Source organism: Sapajus apella, unplaced genomic scaffold (genome assembly GCF_009761245.1).
Source record: "Sapajus apella isolate SASKATOON/1434 unplaced genomic scaffold, GSC_monkey_1.0 scaffold62, whole genome shotgun sequence".
Taxonomy (NCBI): Eukaryota; Metazoa; Chordata; class Mammalia; order Primates; family Cebidae; genus Sapajus; species Sapajus apella.
Window position 1 is genome coordinate 19,292,701 of NW_022437002.1, and position 18,656 is coordinate 19,311,356.

An 18,656-nucleotide genomic window follows, 5' to 3' on the forward strand; every position below is an offset into this window, starting at 1 on the left:
TTAGTAGAGATGGGGTTTCACCATGTTGGCCAGGCTAGTCTCGAACCTCAGACCTCAGGTGATCTGCCTTCCTTGGCTTCCCAAAATGCTGGGATTACAGGCATGAGCTTCTGTGTCTGGTCTCTCTCTCTCTTCCTTCCTTTCTTCCTTCTTTCCTTCTCTTTCTTCCTTTCCTTCTTTTCCTCTTTCTCTCTCTTTCTTCTTTCTTTCCTTTTAGCTCCTATTGCCCAGCTGGAGTGCAATGGTGCAATCTTGGCTCACTGCAACCTCTGCCTCCCGGGTTCAAGTGATTCTCCTGCCTCAGCCTCCCAAGCAGCCAGTATTATAGGCACCTGCCACCACATCCAGCTAAATTTTATAAATTTAGTAGAGATGGGGTTTCACCAAGATGGTGGCTGGCCATGAACTTCTGACCTCAGGTGATCTTCCCACCTTGGCCTACCCAAAGTGCTTGGATTATAGGTGTGAGCCACCGCTCCTGGTCCTCTTTTCTTCTCTTTTATTTTCTTTCTTTTCCTTTTTTCTCTTTCTCCTTCCCTCCCTCCCTCCCTTCCTCCCTCCGTCCCTCCCTCCCTTTCTCCCTCCCTTCCTTCCTTCCATTCGTTCTCTCATTCATTCACTCTGTTGTCCAGGCTGGAGTGCAGTGGCACAATCATGGCTCATTGCAGCCTCCAACTCCTGGGCTCAGGCACTCTTTCCACCTCAGCCCTGTAGCTGGGACTACTCAGGCACATGGCACCATACCTCGCTAATGTTTAAAATTCTTGTAGAGAGAGGTATCATTATGTTGCTCAGGCTGGTCTCGAACTCCTGGCATCAAGCCATCCTCCTGCCTCGGCCTCCCCAAATGCTGAGATTGTAGGCATGAGCTGCTGTGCCTGGTCCACATTACTTTTCTTGTGATACTTGTTTTTAACACAGCAGCAGCCCACAAAAAATCAGCCTCACAAAGATATATCATTGAAAGGAATGTGCCACAATCTTTTTGTTGTTGAAACAGAGTCTTGCTGTGTCATCTAGGCTGGTTTGCAGTGGTGCAATCTCAGCTTACTGTGACCTCCATCTCCCAGGTTCCAGTGGTTCTCCTGCCTCAGCCTCCTGAGTAGCTAGGACTACAGGCGTGCGTCGCCACCATGCCTGGCTAATTTTTGTATTATTAGTAGAGATGGGGTTTCACCATGTTGGCCAGGCTAATCTCGAGCACCTGATCTCAAGTAATCCACCTGCCTTAGCCTCCCAAAATGCTGAGATTACAGATGTGAGTCATCATGCCTGGTCCATGATCTTAAATTGAAAATTACCTATCTTGTCTGGGTGCAGTGGCTCACCCTTGTAATTCCAGAACTTTGGGAGGCCAGGATGGGCAGATCACGAGGTCAGGAGATTGAGACCATCCTGGCCAACATAGTGAAACCCCATGGCGCATGTCTGTAATCCTAGCTACTTGGGAGACTGAGGCAGGAGAATTGCTTGAACCGGGGAGTTGGAGGTTGTGGTGAGCCGAGATCACGCCACTGCACTCTAGCCTGGCAATAGAGGAAGACTCCATCTCAAAAGAAAAAAAAAAAAAGAAAGAAAATTAACTGTCTTGAGCTGGTGATGGTAGTTCACATAGTGTAACATTGACTATTGCTGTGTTTCCTTTGAAAAATTAAACCCAGGGCACTATTGTGAATTTACTGTATCACATTCCAGTTTAGATGCTAATGCGAGAGGATTGTAATCACTGAAGACCTCCAAAAGTTGCACAGGATTATAGTATTTTAACGGTAGCTTTCTGAATTGAAATCCAGAGGATAAAAGAAATTGATTTAGCAGTGGGACTTTTTATCCAGGTAAGAGAGAGAAAGGGTGGGGACTCTACTGGGAGTACAGAAACAGCATAGATGTTTTGATGTCTTATTGTTTGTGTCATGTTGGCCTAGTCACACGGATTCTTACTACTTTTTTTGAGATGGAGTTTCACTCTTGTTGCCCAGGCTGGAGTGCAATGGTGCAATCACAGCTGACTGCAACCTCCGCCTCCCAGATTCAAGCAATTCTCCTGCCTCAGCATCCTGAGCACCTGAGATTACAGGCACCCACCACCATGCCTAGCTAATCTTTTTGTATTTTCAATAGAGATGGGGTTTCTCCATGTTGGTCAGGCTGGTCTTGAACTCCTGATCTCAGGTGATCCTCCCGCCTCAGCCTCCCAAAGTGCTGGAATTACAGGCATGAGCCACCGCACCCAGCCTGATTCTTAACACCTTAAAGCTAATACTTTTAGCCGAATTGCCATATGAATGTGCTTGGTCTTACATTTTAGTTGCTTTAATCTGACAAAAGAAGAACATTTTTACAGACTAAACATGTGATAAGAGCATTTAGAACTTTAATAGGGAACAGGTGTGACAGACATACTGTTTGCTGACAGTTTTATGTTGCCTGGTGCATAAAGTTAACGAACCATCACTTTGGTAAAGGTAAAAGCACCAGTTGTTACTATTGTCAGAGGCCTTCACTTTGAGGGACTGGGTCCCATGAAACATGTTCCATGCCTGGTTTCCATCAGTTTTCTCCAGAAGACCCATAAGTTGGTTTCATTCCCCATTGGAATGTATCCTATATCAACAAGCAGTTGAATATGCCTAATCTGGGGCTACACAAAAGTCTGTTTCCATACCTACTTTCTGTTCGGAGCTTCCAGAATGTGTTAGTCATTGATTGGTATTGAAAAATGTTACAGGTTTAATTTAACCTACAAACTTTACTTTTATAATTATGTATGATTTAAATAGGTAATAACATGAATTTCATTTCTCCCAGTGCCTACTAAGAGTATTGAGACAGCACAGATGTTTTGATTGTGTAAATGCAAATTGACTTAATGGTTAATTTAGATTTTCCAATAGTAAGAGTTTTTCCTTGCTATATATCATTTAATGGGGAAGGGAAGTGAAAGGTGAAAATGGTAATGTTTCAGAAGTGGAGAAAGGCAAGGAGGAAGCAAAGGAAGCAAGAAGGATGGTCAGAATTGACTGAATCAAGGTGGGTCAAATATGCCTGGCTTTCTGTGTGTGGATAAAGTTTCTGATCTCATCTCCATGCCAGGATATAACAAAATGATCAACTTTGAGTCTCCTCTTTAACTTCCACCAGTAGATTCTGTTATTCACTGGCCATACTAGCTTGAAGGCAAAAGACTGCATCTCCATGTGGGTCACCTAGGAGTTACCTCAGAGGCCTGTTGTGGAATAATAGAGTTATTGAGAGTGAGGAGACCTGGGTTCAAGTGCCAGATTTCTTTCCAATAACTGGCAAGTCAGCTTATCTCAATTTCCCCTTTTGTAAAATGAGGAGTATGGAGTAGATAGTCTTGCCAGCACCAAAACAGATCTGTACCTCAAAACTTCAGTGCTAGATAGCATATAATCCAATATAATTACACCCAAAAGGCAAAATATCCAATTACTATGAATATGCATGCCTTCTTTGCTATTCTGTGGTTTATGAGTTGGAGCACCAAGGAATTGTGTTTAGTAAATTCCTTTATTTCATGTTCATCTAGAATTTCACAGTGGTAACATTGCACCTATACAGTTGAGAAAAGGAAAGCTTTTTGAAATGTAACAGTTGCATATATGTATTTTTAATTAAAAATATTTAAGTAATGTGCTATTAGGGCCAACTTTTTTTTTTTTTTTTGAGACGTGGTCTGGAATGCAGTGGCCTAATCTTGGCTCACTGTAACCTCCACCTCCTGGGTTCAAGTGATCCTTCCACCTCAGCCTCCCTAGTAGCTGGGACTACAGGCATGCACCACCACACATGGCTAGTTTTTGTATTTTTAGTAGAGATGGGGCTTCACCATATTGGCCAGGCTGTTCTCAAACTCCTGACCTCAGGTGATCCTCCCTCCTTGACCTCCCAAAGTGTTGGGATTACAGGCGTGAGCCACTGTACCTGCCCAAGAAATGCGCTATTAGGGTTAACTTTCTCATCTCAGTCTACCAACTATGGCTGTGTTGTCTTTCTGATCTTCATTTGTAAAGTGATAATGCCAACTTCACTGGGTTGTTATAAAGATAAAGGAGGTAATGCTTATACAGTGTTTAACACAGTACATAGCACTCAGTGTGTAAATGGTAATTTTTATTATTTTAGAAAAGATCTACAAGAAAAGAGAGATTAAAGGGTAATTTAGATAAAAGCAGTTATGGGGAGCATGGTATTCTCATGTTTACTACAGCATAAGAAAATGATTACCCACACGAATCAGTTAATAGATTTAAAAAATCTTTACGGCATTTTAGAGTCTATTGAATATGAAAGATGTTTATACTTAGTGAACGTGTTTGGAATTAATTTTGATTTAAAAATTCAAAAAAGGATGGTAGATTTAACGAAAAGTGGGCAGGGCGTGGTGGCTCATGCCCGTAATCCAAGCACTTTGGAGGCCAAGACAGGCGGATCACCTGAGGTCAGGAGTTCAAGACCAGTCTGACCAACATGGTAAAACCCAATCTTAAAAAAAAAAAAAAAAAAAAAAAAAAAAAAAAAGGAAAAGTTTATGGTATAAACACAGTTTATATTCAAGTAGGTCAAATAGATGTCAAGTGGAGCTAATGACCTTATGATCAGATAAATATCATTAACACTGTGTGTGTGTGTGTGTGTGTGTGTGTGTGTGTGTGTGTGTGTGTGTGTTTATTTATTTATTTATTTATTTTAGAGACTGGGTTTCACCATGTTGGCCAGGATGGTCTCAATCTCTTGACCTCGTGATCCACCTGCCTCGGCCTCCCAAAGTGCTGGGATTGCAGGCATGAGCCACCGTGCCCAGCCTGTGTATATATTTATATCGTAACTATCCCATTGTTAAAGATGTGCATGTATATATATTTTTTGGTTACCCATTTAAAACATTCATTCTTATTTTTGAGATAGAGTTGGCCGGGGATGGTGGCTCACGCCTGTAATCCCAGCACTTTGGGAGTCCGAGGTAGGTGAATCACCTGAGGTCCGGAGTTTGAGACCAGCCTGGCCAACATGGTGAAACCCCGGGAGGCTGAGTCAGGAGAATTACTTGAACCTGAGAGGTGGAGGTTGCAGTGAGCCAAGATTGTGCCATTGCACTCCAGCCTGGGAGACAGAGCAAGACTCCATCTCAAAAAAAAAAAAAAAAAAGAGATGGAGTCTGGCTCTGTTGTCCAGGCTGGAGTGCAGTGGTGTGATCTCGGCTCACTGCAACCTCTACCTCCTGGTTCAAGTGATTCTCCTGCTTTAGCCTCCTGAGTAGCTGGTATTACAGGCACATATTACCATGCCCAGCTGATTTTTTGTATTTTTAGTAGAGGGGGGATTGTTTTGGTAGAGATGGGGCTTCACCATGTTGCCTAGGCTGGTCTTGAACTCCCGGGCTCAAGTGATCTGCCCACCTTAGCCTCTCAAAGTGCTGAGATTACAGGTGTGAGCCACTGTGCCCAGCTATTTTGGTTACTCTTATTTCAAGTAGTGTGCAGACATTATAGAAAAATTGGAAAATACAGACCCCCCTTTCCCTAGCTCCTGGTAACTTCTAATCTACTTTCTGTCTCTATGAGTTTGTCTATTTTAGGTACCTCATATGAGTAGAATCATGTGATTTTGTCATTTTGTATATGGCATATTTTGCTTAACATAATGTTTTTAAGGTTCCTCCATGTTAGCATGTATCAGAACTTCCTTTTTATGACTGAATAATGTTCCATTATTTGTATGCAGCACATTGTGCTATCCATTCATCTGTTGATGGGCACTTAGGTTGTTTTCACCTTTAGTTACTGTGAATATGCTGCAGTGAACATTGGTGTACAAGTATCTGTTTGAGTCTCTTTTCATTTCTTTGGGGTATATACATAGAAATGAAATTGCTGAGTCACACTGTGTTTCACTTGTTAAGGAACCACTGAACTGTTTTCCACAGGAGCTGTACCATTTTACGTACCCACTAGCAGGGTACAAAGGTTCTAGTTTCTTCACATCTTCACTAATGGTCGTTTTGTTGTTGTTTAAATTATAGCAATTCTAATAGGTGTGAAGGGCTTTTTTTTTGTTTTTTTATAGAATAGTGCACTTAAAAAATTGTCTTTGGCCGGGCATGGTGGTTCACGCCTATAATCCCAGCACTTTGGGATGACAAGGTGGGCAGATCATTTGCGATCAAGAGTTGGAGACCAGCCTGGCCAACATGGTGAAACCCTGTCTCTACTTGAAATACAACAAAATCAGCAGGGCATGGTGGTGCACACCTGTAATACCAGTTACTAGGGAGGCTGAGGCAGGAGAATTACTTGAACCCCAGAGACGGAGGTTTCAGTTAGCCGATATCCCGCCACTACACTCCAGCCTGGGCAGCAGAGTGAGACTTCATCTCAAAAAAAAAAAAAAAAAATGTCCGGGCACAGTGGCTCACACCTGTAATTCTAGTACTTTGGAAGGTCAAGGAGGGCAGATCACCTGGAGTTCAAGACCAGCCTGGCCAACATGGCGAAACCCTGTCTCTACTAAAAATACAAAAATTAGCCGGGTGTGATGGCAGGCACGTGTAATCCTAGCTACTTGGGAGGCTGAGGAAGGAGAATTGCTTGAACCCGGGAAGTGGAGGTTGCAGTGAGCCGAGATTGTGCCACTAAACTCCAGCCTGCACAATGGGAGCCAGACTCCATCTCAAAAATAAATAAATAATTTTGACAGAAGAGCAGAAGATCAAACACCGCATGTTCTCACTCATAGGCGGGTGTTGAACAATGAGAACACATGGACACAGGGAGGGGAGCACTACACACTGGGGTCAGTTGGGGGGAAATAGGGGAGGGACGGTGGGGGGTAGGAAGCTGGGGAGAGATAGCAAGGGGAGAAATGCCAGATGTAGGTGATGGGGAGGAAGGCAGCAAATCACACTGCCACGTGTGTTCCTATGCAACAATTTTGCATGTTCTTCACATGTACCCCAAAACCTAAAATGCAATAAAATAAATAAATGGGAAAAAAAAATTAAATTAAATTAAAATTAAAAATTGTGTTTGCTTATTTTTAATTGGGTTTATATCTTCTTATTATCGAGCTGTAAGAGTTTATATATTTTAAAGATAAGTTCCTTATCCAGATATATAATTTGTAAATATTTTCTCCCATTCTGCGGGTTGTCTTTTATTTTCTTGGTAGGTCCTTTAAAGTAAAATGTTTTAAATTTTAAGATCTTACATCTTGTGCAATAGAACAAACAGTATACTTTCTATTGCCTATAGTGAAGAGATTAAAAAGGCTGATAAGTTAGTCCAAAACTACAAAAAAAGACGTAACTGGTGTCTATGTTATGCCGTGAGTTGCAAGTGGAAAAGAGAGAGGGTAGTGGTAAATGAAAAGGAAGGTAGGGAGGGATGGGGGCTTAATTAAATCAGATTAGTGGGATGCCCATTAAGCAAAAAGTTCCCTATTTTGTAAATGGTGTTCAGTGCTTTTTCTATTGTGTAGTGGTGACAGGAAAGAAAATATGGAAAATTTTTCCATCAGATTACCATTTCTTAGGTTGTTTTCCTTGATGAAGTTAGGCTCTAATTTAGAACCAAGAGGCCCATGTAGTCTGCACTGCATTATAGAAATGGGTACAGTTATTTGTGTCATCATTAAATCCCTTGCTGGGCTGTGATTTGATTGCGATATTGTTTAAAAATGTATATCACTAAACTGACTTTAATTTTCGATTGAGCAAAATGTACTTACAAAGATAAATTTTATACCAAAATTTTTTTTAATTAACTACTTTTTAAAGCCAAATAATGATTTTTCTCACACTTCTGTTAGCACAGGCTATTGGACTAACAATGAAAGTGATTCTTTGTTATCTAAGCAGTGATTGATTTTTTTCTAAAAAGTCAATTAAGAGAGGTTGCTTGGCACAATAAAGTTCTGAAAGTGCTCCAACAGGTTATTTTGGAGGCTAAGAGTAGTATGCTTATATTGTCTATACCATAGAAGTGGCATTTCCAGAATATCTTGCTTATTATTTTGAACTTTCATTTCTAAAATGAAGAGCTTCATTGAAATATGTTTCCTTTTAAACTTTTGCTGCTGTACCTTAATGGATCCTCTCCACTGAGTATGTCTCTAAATTTCCATCTGTTTCTAGGCTACAAAACTGGACTGTTTTCTGTCTCCTTCTGTAACTCTTGACTTCCTGTCCATGCAGTGTGTTTCTGTGTTACTATATTATACTTTTGTTTCTCCTTTGTTTAAGGAGTGGATCACTTTCCAGAAAAATTTTTATCTAAACATTTGAATTGAGTTCTGGATTTAGAGCAGTTTCCCCAATATGTCTCCAGAGCTGCTATTCTCTATCACGATTTAGTTTTAAATTTTTTGTTTTTTCGAGATGGAGTCTCTCTCTGTTGTCCAGGCTGGAGTGCAGTGGCGTGATCTCGGCTCACTGCAACCTCTGCCTCCTGGGTTCAAGTGATTCTCCTGCCTCAGCCTCCCAAGTAGCTGGGACTAAAGACACGTGCCACCACGATGGTGAAACCCCGTCTCTACTAAAAAAATTTAAATTTTAAATAAGTTTTTGATTGTGTAGGTATTGTTTCCCTTTTTTCTTAATAACATATGGTGGTTTTTATATTGGGATTCTTATCCTTAATGTGAGATGACTGGGAATTTAATTTTGTTGTGCTCTTAGGATTTGATATAATAACACATTTAAATCATCGATCTTGCCTTGTGATATTTACCTTTTTTTTGAGATGGAGTCTTACTCTGTTACTCAGGCTGGAGTGCAGTGGTGTCATCTCAGCTCACTTCAACCTCGGCCTCCTAGGCTCAGGCGGTTTTCCTGCCTTAGCCTCCCGAGTAGCTGGCATTACGGGCACCTGCCACCATGCCCGGCTAATTTTTGTATTTTTGTAGAAACGGGGTTTCACCATGTTGTCCAGGCTGTTGTTGAATTCCTGACATCAAGTGATCCACCCACCTCAGCCTCCTAAAGTGCTGGGATTACAGATATGAGCCACTGAGCCTGGCCGGATATTTACCTTTTAAAGATGTATGGGTTGGGCATGGTGGCTCAGGCCTGTAATCTGAGGACTTTGGGAGGCTACGTGGAAGGATTGCTTGAGCCCAGAGTTTGAGACCAGCCTGGATAAGGTAGTGAACCCCGTCTCTACAAAAAATAAAGTTAAAAAATTAGCCAGGCATGATGGCATGTCCATAGTCCCGGCTACTTGGGAGGCTAAGGTGGGAGGATCACTGGGACCCAGGAGGTCAAGGCTGCAGTGAGCTGTGATTATGCCACTGCATTCCAGCCTGGGCAGCAGAGCAAGACCCTGCCTCAATAAATAAAGATGTATGGATAGTGGCATGTTTTTTAAAACTAAAATTTAAAAAGTTTATACATATATGTGTATATTGTAAAAAAATTCAAACAATTTTGAAAGTACACAAGTAAAAAGTAAAAGTTCTCTTTAAACTCATCCTACTCATGTAATCTCACTTGTCAGGTTTTTGCCTGTGTGCCTTTCCTGGTCCTTTCTGGATGTATTTATACTTAGATGTAATGTACATGTGTATGCACATACACTTTGCTTATTGTTTTGTGACTTCCTTTTTTTTTTTTTTTTTTTTTTTTTTGGTTTAACCGTATATCTTGGAGAGCTTTCGGTATTGGAACATATAGATAGATAGCTGAGATTGCGCCACTGCACTGCAGCCTGGGCAACATAGTGGGACTGCATCTCAAAAAAATAAATAAATAAATTGCCCTCTTAAAGACTGAACTGATTTATACTTCTACAGAGTATGAAAATACTGGTTTCCCTGTATTCTTACCATTGCTGAATATAAAATTTCATTTTATATTATTTTTATGAACACTAATTTATAAAATTTTTTCTTTTAATCCAGTGGAAAATGGAATCACATTGTCTTTTGTTTTTTTTTCAATGTTGGCTTTTCTTTTTTTTTTTTGAGACTGAGTCTTGCTCTGTCTCCCAGGCTGGAGTGCAGTGGTGCAGTCTCGGCTCATTGCAACCTACGCCTCCTGGGTTCAAGCAGTTCTCCTGCCTCAGCCTCCTGTGTAGCTGGGACTACAGGCGTGCACCACCATACTGGTCTCAAACTCCTGACCTCGTGAGCTGCCCGCATCAGCCTCCCAGAGTGCTGGTTGGGATTACAGGCATGAGCCACCATGCCAGGCCCTGGAATCACATTGTCTTAATTTGCATTTTTGTAATTATCAGCGAGGTCAAGTCTTTGTTTGTGTGCCTGTGTGTGTGTGTGTTGTTCTTATCCTTTGCCCATTTTTGTATTGTTATTGTTATTTTCTTTATTAGTAGAATCTTTTTTTGAGATGGAGTCTTGCTCTGTCACCCAGGATGGAGGGCAGTGGCGCAATCTTAACTCACTGCAACCTCCGCCTTCCAGGTTCAGTAGATTCTCATGCCTCAGCCTCCCAAGTAGCTGGGACTACAGGCACACACCACCAGTCCTGGCTGATTTTTGTATTTTTAGTACAGATGGGGTTTCACCATGTTGGCCAGGCTGGTCTCAAACTCGTGACCTCAGGTGATCCACCCACCTCAGCCTCCCAAAGTGCTGGGATTACAGGTGTGAACTACCGTGCCTGGCCAGAATCCCTTTATATGCAGTATATAGTATCCATCACCTTTGTATAGTGAAAATATTTCCCTCTAGGCTGTAGCTTATCATCTGATTATACTTATGATGCCCTTCTTTGTTCAAAAGTTTTATTATTTATGTGGTCAAACATAAATCCTAGCTGTTTTGGTTCTTGTTTAGTGCCAAGCAAGATACCTTTTCCTATCTCAGTTTATTTTCCTCTAGTACTATCATAGGGTTTTTATTTGTTTTGTGTTTTAGAACTTTAATTCACCTGGGATTTAGTTTTGTTATAGTGTAATGCAGAGATCTAATTTTATTTTTTCTCAAATGGATAGCCAGTTGCACAAGTGTCATTTATTAAATAGTTCATTTTTCTCTACCAATTTTAGGTGCTAACTTTATTACTTGTTGAATTCTTTTTTTTTTCTTTTTTGTATTTTTGGTTTATTGAATTCTTATTTATACTTGGGTCTATTTCCGGACTCTGTTGAGTTTCATTGTTCTATTTGTCTATTTTCATACCAGTACCGCTCTGTTTTACTTGCTGTAGTTTTATAAAATCTTATGTCACCTGGTGGGGCAAGTCCTCATTTGTAGTTATTAACATTATTTTAGTTTTGGCCATTCACTCACATTTACTCTTTCTGATAAGTCTGAGAATCAACTTACTAAATTTCGTTTAAAACAACAGAAAAAAACAAATCCCAATCAAACTTTGCTTGAAGTTGCCATGTTTAAAAATTAACTTGTGGAAAACTAAATTATTTACAGTATAAATTTTTCTATCCAGTGATACAAAATGCCTTCTATTTATTTATTTATTTGAGACAGGGTCTTGCTCTGTCACCCAGGCTGGAGTGCAGTGGCACTATCAAGGCCCACAGCAACTTCCACTTCCTAGGCTCAAGCAATTCTTGTGCCACAGCCTCCTAAGTAGCTGGGATTAGAGGTGTGTGCCACCAAGCTAGGCTATTTTTTGTATTTTTAGTAGAGATAGGATTTCACCATGTTGGCCAGACTGATCTCAAACTCCTGGCCTCAAGTAATACACATGCCTTCACCTCCTAAAGTGCTGGGATTGCAGGCATGAGCCATCTCGCCTGGTCTTATTTTTATGATACTGATTTTATTTGTCCTACACTAAAGTGATTTTAGTTTCTTCATGTAATTATTATTATTTTTTTTTTGAGATGGACTCTCGCTCTGTCGTCCAGGCTGTAGTGCAATGGCACGATGTTGGCTCACTGCAACCTCCGCCTCCTGGGTTGAAGTGATTCTCTTTCCTCAGCCTTCTAAGTAGCTTGGATTATAGGTGTGCACTCCCTGCCTGGCTAATTTTTGTATTTTTAATAGAGACAGGGTTTTGCCATGTTGGTCAGGCTGGTCTCGAACTCCTGACCTCGTGATCCACCCGCCTCAGCCTTTCAGAGTGCTGGGATTACAGGCATGAGCCACCGCACCCAGGCAAACTTAGTCTTAAATGCTTCATAGATGTAAATCCAAAGGACACCTAATAGTTTATTTAATTTATATTTATTTATTTATTTGTTTATTTATTTATTTTTGAGATGGAGTCTCGCCTTGTCACCAGGGTGGAGTGCAGTGGTGCAATCTCTGCTCACCGAAACCTTCACCTCCCGGGTTCAAGTGATTTCTCTTGCCTCAGCCACCCAAGTAGCTGGGACTACAGGCATGCACTACCATACCCAGCTAATTTTTGTATTTTTAGTAGAGATGGGGTTTCACCATGTTGGCCCAGGTGGTCTCAAACTCGACCTTTTGATCTGCCTGCCTTGGCCTCCCAAAGTGTTGAGATTACAGGCGTGAGCCACTGCGCCTGGCCAATTTGTATATATTTATTTTTAATCTATAATTATATTATAAATTATATATGATATTACATCTTATAAATTTTACATATATCATAAGTTACATAAATTATATAATATATGAAATGTAATTTATATATTATACATTTTATGAACTTACATATGTTTTGTTTTGTTTTGTTTTTTAGAGTCAGAGTCTTGTTCTGTCTACCAGGCTGGAGTGCAGTGGCATGATCATAGCTCACCACATCCTGGGCTCAAGTAATCCTCCTGCCTCAGCCTCCTAAGTAGCTGAGACTACAGTTGCAACAGCCATGCCCAGCAAAAGTTTTTATTGTTTTGTAGAAACAGGGTCTCACTGTGTTGCTCATGCTGGTCTTGAGCACCTGGCCTCAAGCAATCCTCTCACCTTGGCTTCCCAAAGTGCTAGAATTACAGGTGTGAACTACTGTATCTGGCCATACCCAATAGTTTTTACTCACTTCAGTTGCTTTAAAAATACATTTGTATTTAATATCTCTGCTCTGTTCCCTCTATAATGCAAGAGAAGCTCAGTAGCAGTTCAGTGGCACTTTCTAATTGCCACATTAACAGGAGGAAGTGCCTGGCATCTCCATCTCTTCCTGCCTTCAAGGACTTGCCATTGTGCATCATTTGTACCCTGAATATTGTTTTTGTTTTTTTGTCTTGTCTTCTAAATTTAGGACAGAAAGGCAGTTACTAAGAAATGAGATAAATTAGGACTGTTGGGATGGCTCATACCTGTAATCTCAGCACTTTCAGCAGCTAAGGCAGGTGGATTGCTTGAGCCCAGGAGTTTGAGACCAGCCTGGGTAACATGGCAAAACCCCATCTCTACAAAAAATACAAAAAATTAGCTGGGTGCAGTGGCATGTGCCTGTAGTCCCAGCTATTCTGGTGGCTGAGGTGGGAGAATTGCTTAAGCCCAGGAGGTAGAGGTTATAGTGAGCTGAGATCACACCACTGTACTCCAGCCTGGGTGACAGAGTGAAACCCTATCAAAAAAAAAAAAAAAAAAAAGGCGGGGAGGGGAGAAATTGAACAAGATGGTTTGAGATTTGATCCCAAAAAGTTGTCAACATTTGCCTAGTTGTGGTAAAGTAGAGTGCCGTTTTGTACTTGTTGAGAACATGGTGTTTTTTTCTCCCTCCAAATCTTAGTGCATGATCCATAAAGGTTATTATTTTTCAACTTCTTTATTTTTTATTTTTTTTGAGACAGAGTCTCACTTTGCTACTTAGGCTGGAGTGCAATAGCATGATCTTGGCTCACTGCAACCTCCACTTCCCAGGTTCAAGTGATTCTCCAGCCTCAGCCTCCTGAGTAGCTGGGATTACAGGTGTGTGCCATCGCATCTGGCTAATTTTTGTATTTTTACTAGAGACTGGGTTTCACCATGTTGGCCAGGCTGGTCTGAAACTCCTGACCCCAGGTGATCTGCCTGCCTCAGCCTCCCAAAGTGCTGGGATTACAGGTGTGAGCCACCATGCCCAGCTTGTTTTTCAACTTCTTAAAGGAGAAATTTAAGTTAAAATTTTAAGCAGTTACTCTAAATGAACTGAGTTTATACATTTGTCACAAGAAAATTACTATTTTTAGGCCAGGCACGGTGGCTCACGCTTGTAATCCCAGCACTTTGGGAGGCCAAGGTGGGGAGATCACCTGAGGTTAGGAGTTCAAGACCAACCTGGCCAACATGGTAAAACCCTGTCTGTACTGAAAATATAAAAATTAACCAGGTGTGGTGGCACACACCTGTAATCCCAGCTACTTGGGAGGCTAAGGCACAAGAATTGCCTGAACCTGGGAAGTGGAGGTTGAAATGAGCAGAGATGGTGCCACTGCACTCCAGCCTGGGTGACAGAATGAGACTGTCTGAACAAAAAAAAAAAAACTATTTTTAGTTGAATACTAGCTTGTAATTGTAGTTATAGTACTTGTAAGTTGCTGTGGTTTTGAATGTTGCTCTTAAGACTGTTGTTAGTTACCCACTGGGTTTTAATTGCAAGGAAATTTCAGAGAATGTGGAAAAGTTTCGGTTAAGGCTGGAAAATATCTATTCTTGCTTTCCTCAAAATTGGCTTCAGTGACTGAAACTTTAATGACAGCAGAATACTTTGAAAATATCATCTTTAAAGTCTAGCATTATTAAAATACTATAATAACTTATATATAAGTGATAGTTGCTTTTTTGTTGCTGAAACTGTGGTAAGAGGAAAGCATTATTAGCAAAATCCAGAAAAATATAGTATAAAAAATTGGTAAATAGAGAATCTACAAAAACGGAATGTGGATGAGAAAGTGAGGCATGTGTATATAGGTTTGACATCTTTATATTCATTTGAATTCTTTGTTACCTTGGACTTTGCAGGTAAAGTTGTTTTTTCTTTTTGACAAACGGTATAATTGTTATCATTTAAGTTTTTAAAAAAATTTTTTGTAGAGGCCACGTGCTGTGTCTCATGTCTGTAATTCCAGCACTTTGGGAGGCAGAAGTGAGGGGATTGCTGGAGGCCAGGAGTTTGAGACCATTCTGGGCTACATAGTGAGACTACATCCTATAAAAAATTTTAAAAAATTAGCCGGGTGTGGTGGCACATTCCTGTAGTCCCAGCTACTCAGGAGGCTGGGAGGATCGCTTGAACCTGGAAGGTTGAGGTTGCAGTGAACGGTGATTGTGCTACTGCACTTCACTCTGAGTGAAAGAGCAAGACCCCTTTTCAATCAATCAGTAATAAAATACAACAAAAAAATACATTTTTTTTGTAGAGACAAGGTCTTGTTATGTGCCCAGACTGGTCTTGAACTCGTGGCCTCAAGCAGCTCTTCCGACGTGGCCTCCCAAAGCACTAGGATTATAGGCAGGAGCTACCATGCCAGCTAAATTATTTTTTAAAATATCTTTTGTATATATCTACAATTTCCAATGAGTTTCTCATTTATTTATTCTTTTGAGATACAGTCTCACTCTGCTGCCTGGGCTGGAGTGCAGTGTTATGATCATGGCTCACTGCAGCCTCAATCTCCCAAGCTCAGGCAATCCTCCTGCCTCAGCCTTCTGAGTAGCTGGAACCACAGGCATACATTAACACACCCAGCTAATTTTAAAAAAAGTATTCATAGATTTAATAGCACCTGGAAAAAAACACACTGCAAAATGAAGAAGAAAAAAAATTTATTCATATAGAGTCTCCCTATGTTGCCCAGGCTGGTCTCAAACTCCTGGTCTCAAGTGATCTTCCTCCTTGGCTTCACGTGATCCTCCCTCCTTGGCCTCACGAAGTGTTGGGATTACAGGCGTCAGCCATCGTGTAAAGTTATATAAGACCCAACACCCATTTTAATGAAATATAAAGCTTGCAAAATTGAGCTCTGCCATGTCAAGAAACAAACTGTGTGTTCTAATTTCTGAATTGCTAACTGGGCTTCTAAATGTATATATTCATACAGGAGAGCATTACAGAGTCCTTGGTATATTGTTGGTGTTTCACTGAGCATTTGCTGTTGTTTAGTACTGTTTGTCTCTGCATTTATTCAATATTACCATATGCTATAATCACTAGACCAGAGTAGAGCATCCGGCAAGCAGAGAATTCCAAGTAGAAGCCAAAATGAACAGTGGGAAATGAAGCTGCCATAAAATTTTGTGGACAGTTGTTGCAAAATGCTTTTCAAAAAGTGTATATAGTAAGTGGGAAAGTAGGTCACACTTCATTTTTTATAAAGCCCTTTCTTTATCCAACTTTCAGAAGTTGGTGTATACTTAATGATTAAAGTGAGCATTTATAATGGTGTAGAAATAATTTGAAAATGAGTTTAAAGAGTTAAACAATTTTGTACTTAATTCTATTTTTTGTAAATGATGGGCGTTTTTTGTTTTTGTTTTTGTTTTTTTTGAGACAGTTTCGCTCTGTCGCCCAGACTGGAGTACAGTGGTGCCATTTCGGCTCACTGCAACCTCTGCCTCCTGGGTTCAAGTGATTCTCCTGCCTCAGTCTCACGAGTAGCTGGAACTACAAGTGCATGCCACCACGCCGGCTAATTTTTGTATTTTTAGTAGAGATGGGTATCACCATATTGGCCAGGCTGGTCTTGAACTCCTGACCTCATGAGCTGCCCGCGTTGGCCTCCCAAAGTGCTGAGATTACAGGCGTGAGCCACCGTGCTTGGCCCAATGGGAGTTAAAAAACAAACAAACAAACAAACAAAAACTTTAATAACATATACTTTTGATCATTTCTTTTTCTTCTTCTTTTCTTTCTTTAAAAAAAAAGAAGTTTAATAGAGATGAGGTCTATATTGCCTATGCTGGTCTTGATCTTCTGAGTTCAAGCCATCTTCCTGCCTCAACCTCCCAAAGTGCTAGGATTACAGGCGTGATCCGCTGTACCCAGCCTGGTCATTTCTTCTGATGGAAGGTCCTGTATGACTGAGAGAGACATGGATGTGTTAGGGTTTTGTTTATTCTCGTCAAACTTTATTCCCAATTTTAGTCAGCAAATAAACTAGAGTTTTCTTTTCGTTTGCTGACTACTTTACTGTTAACTTACTATTTAGTAAGCAAGAGCAAATTGAACCAACAATTCCGGGAATGAGAAAAGGAGCAAAGAATATATATTGCCTCTGTAATCCAAAAACAGAAAACTCACTGTAATCTGAGTAGTTGAAAGAGTTGGATTTTGTGAAATGTGCGATTGAAACACTTTAAAAAGGAGGTTGAGAGTGTGGGCTGCCTCAAATCTTAACATTGAAGTTAAAGATAACTTTTAATTTATCACATATTTATTGTATACCTATATAAAATGAAAACTCCATTGAGGGAGTCTTAAGAACTTGGGATGAGATGGTTGTTGTAACTGAGCAATAAGTATAGTTATCTTGGTGTCTTAATATTTGAGAGTAAAAGCATTTTTTAAATTGATTGTGTGGTTCTTTTGATTTAATAGAAAGGAACTTATAAGTTGATGTGGAAGAAGAAGCTTTTCTTTCTTTTTTTTTTTTTTTCATCTTTTGAGACAAGGTCTCACTCTGTCTCCAGGCTGGAGGGCAGAGGCGCAATCACAGCTTACTGCAACCTCAAATTCCCAGACTAAGATAGTCTTTTTGTATCAGCCCTGAGTAGCTAGGACTACGGGCATGAATCACCATACCCAGCTAATTTTTTGTCGAGACAGCGGTCTTGCTATGTTTCCCAGGCTGGTCTTGAACTCCTAGCTTCAAGTGATCTTCCTTCCTCAGTCTCCCAAAGTGCTGGGATTAAACTCTCTTGGTTGGATTTTCTTTCAAAACCATTAAAGTGAACACACATACATACACACACGATGACATAAAAATTCTTCCAGATTATATAAGTACCTTTATGATGGAAAGGAGGTAATTGATATCCTTTATCCCTATTAGGTGTCAGGCTTTATGGTGGTCAGTTTATATACATTATTTCATTTAATTATAACCACAAACTTAGAGGTATCTGTGTTCCCAATTTACAGTTGAGACCACTCATTGCAAATATAAAGGTAGGAAATGGGCTGGGCACAGTGGCTCACGCCTGTAATCCCAGCACTTTGGGAGTCAAGGCAGGTGGATCATTTGAGATCAGGAGTTTGAGACCAGCCTGGCCAACATGGTGAGACCCCGTCTTTACTAAAAATATAAAAATTAGCCAGGTGTGGTGGTGTATACCTATAATTCCAGCTACTCAGGAGGTTGACGCAGGAGAATTGCTTAAACCCAGTAGACAGAGGTTGCAGTGAGCCGAGATCGTACCACTGTATTCCAGTCTGGGCAACAGAGTGAGACTCTGTCTCCAAAAAATGGCAAGGAAGATACTGATCTAGATGGAGAGACAGTAATATTCTAAGATACTATTTGATTATGTGACCACTTACCAGAGTGGTCAAGAAAGCTGATTTCATGGAAGAGGTAGGACTTGTACTGTTGACTGAGAAGGGGAAGAAAACAGAAGAATGAGTTTTGTATAGATAGTGACGAGTTCAATTTGGACTTGTAGAGTTTAAGAAAGCAGATATTTTGGCCGGGTGCGGTGGCTCAAGCCTGTAATCCCAGCACTTTGGGAGGCCGAGGCGGGTGGATCACGAGGTCAAGAGATCAAGACCATCCTGGTCAACATGGTGAAACCCCGTCTATACTAAAAATACAAAAAATTAGCTGGGC

The 18,656-nt window shown here is 40.6% G+C and overlaps 1 protein-coding gene across 2 annotated transcripts in view; it reads left to right on the forward strand.

Annotated features, from left to right (window-relative positions):
* The window catches only part of CMPK1 (cytidine/uridine monophosphate kinase 1), a 40,000-nt gene that overhangs the window by 10,250 nt on the left and 11,094 nt on the right, over window positions 1-18,656 (forward strand). The gene's annotated exons all lie outside the window — the stretch shown is intronic.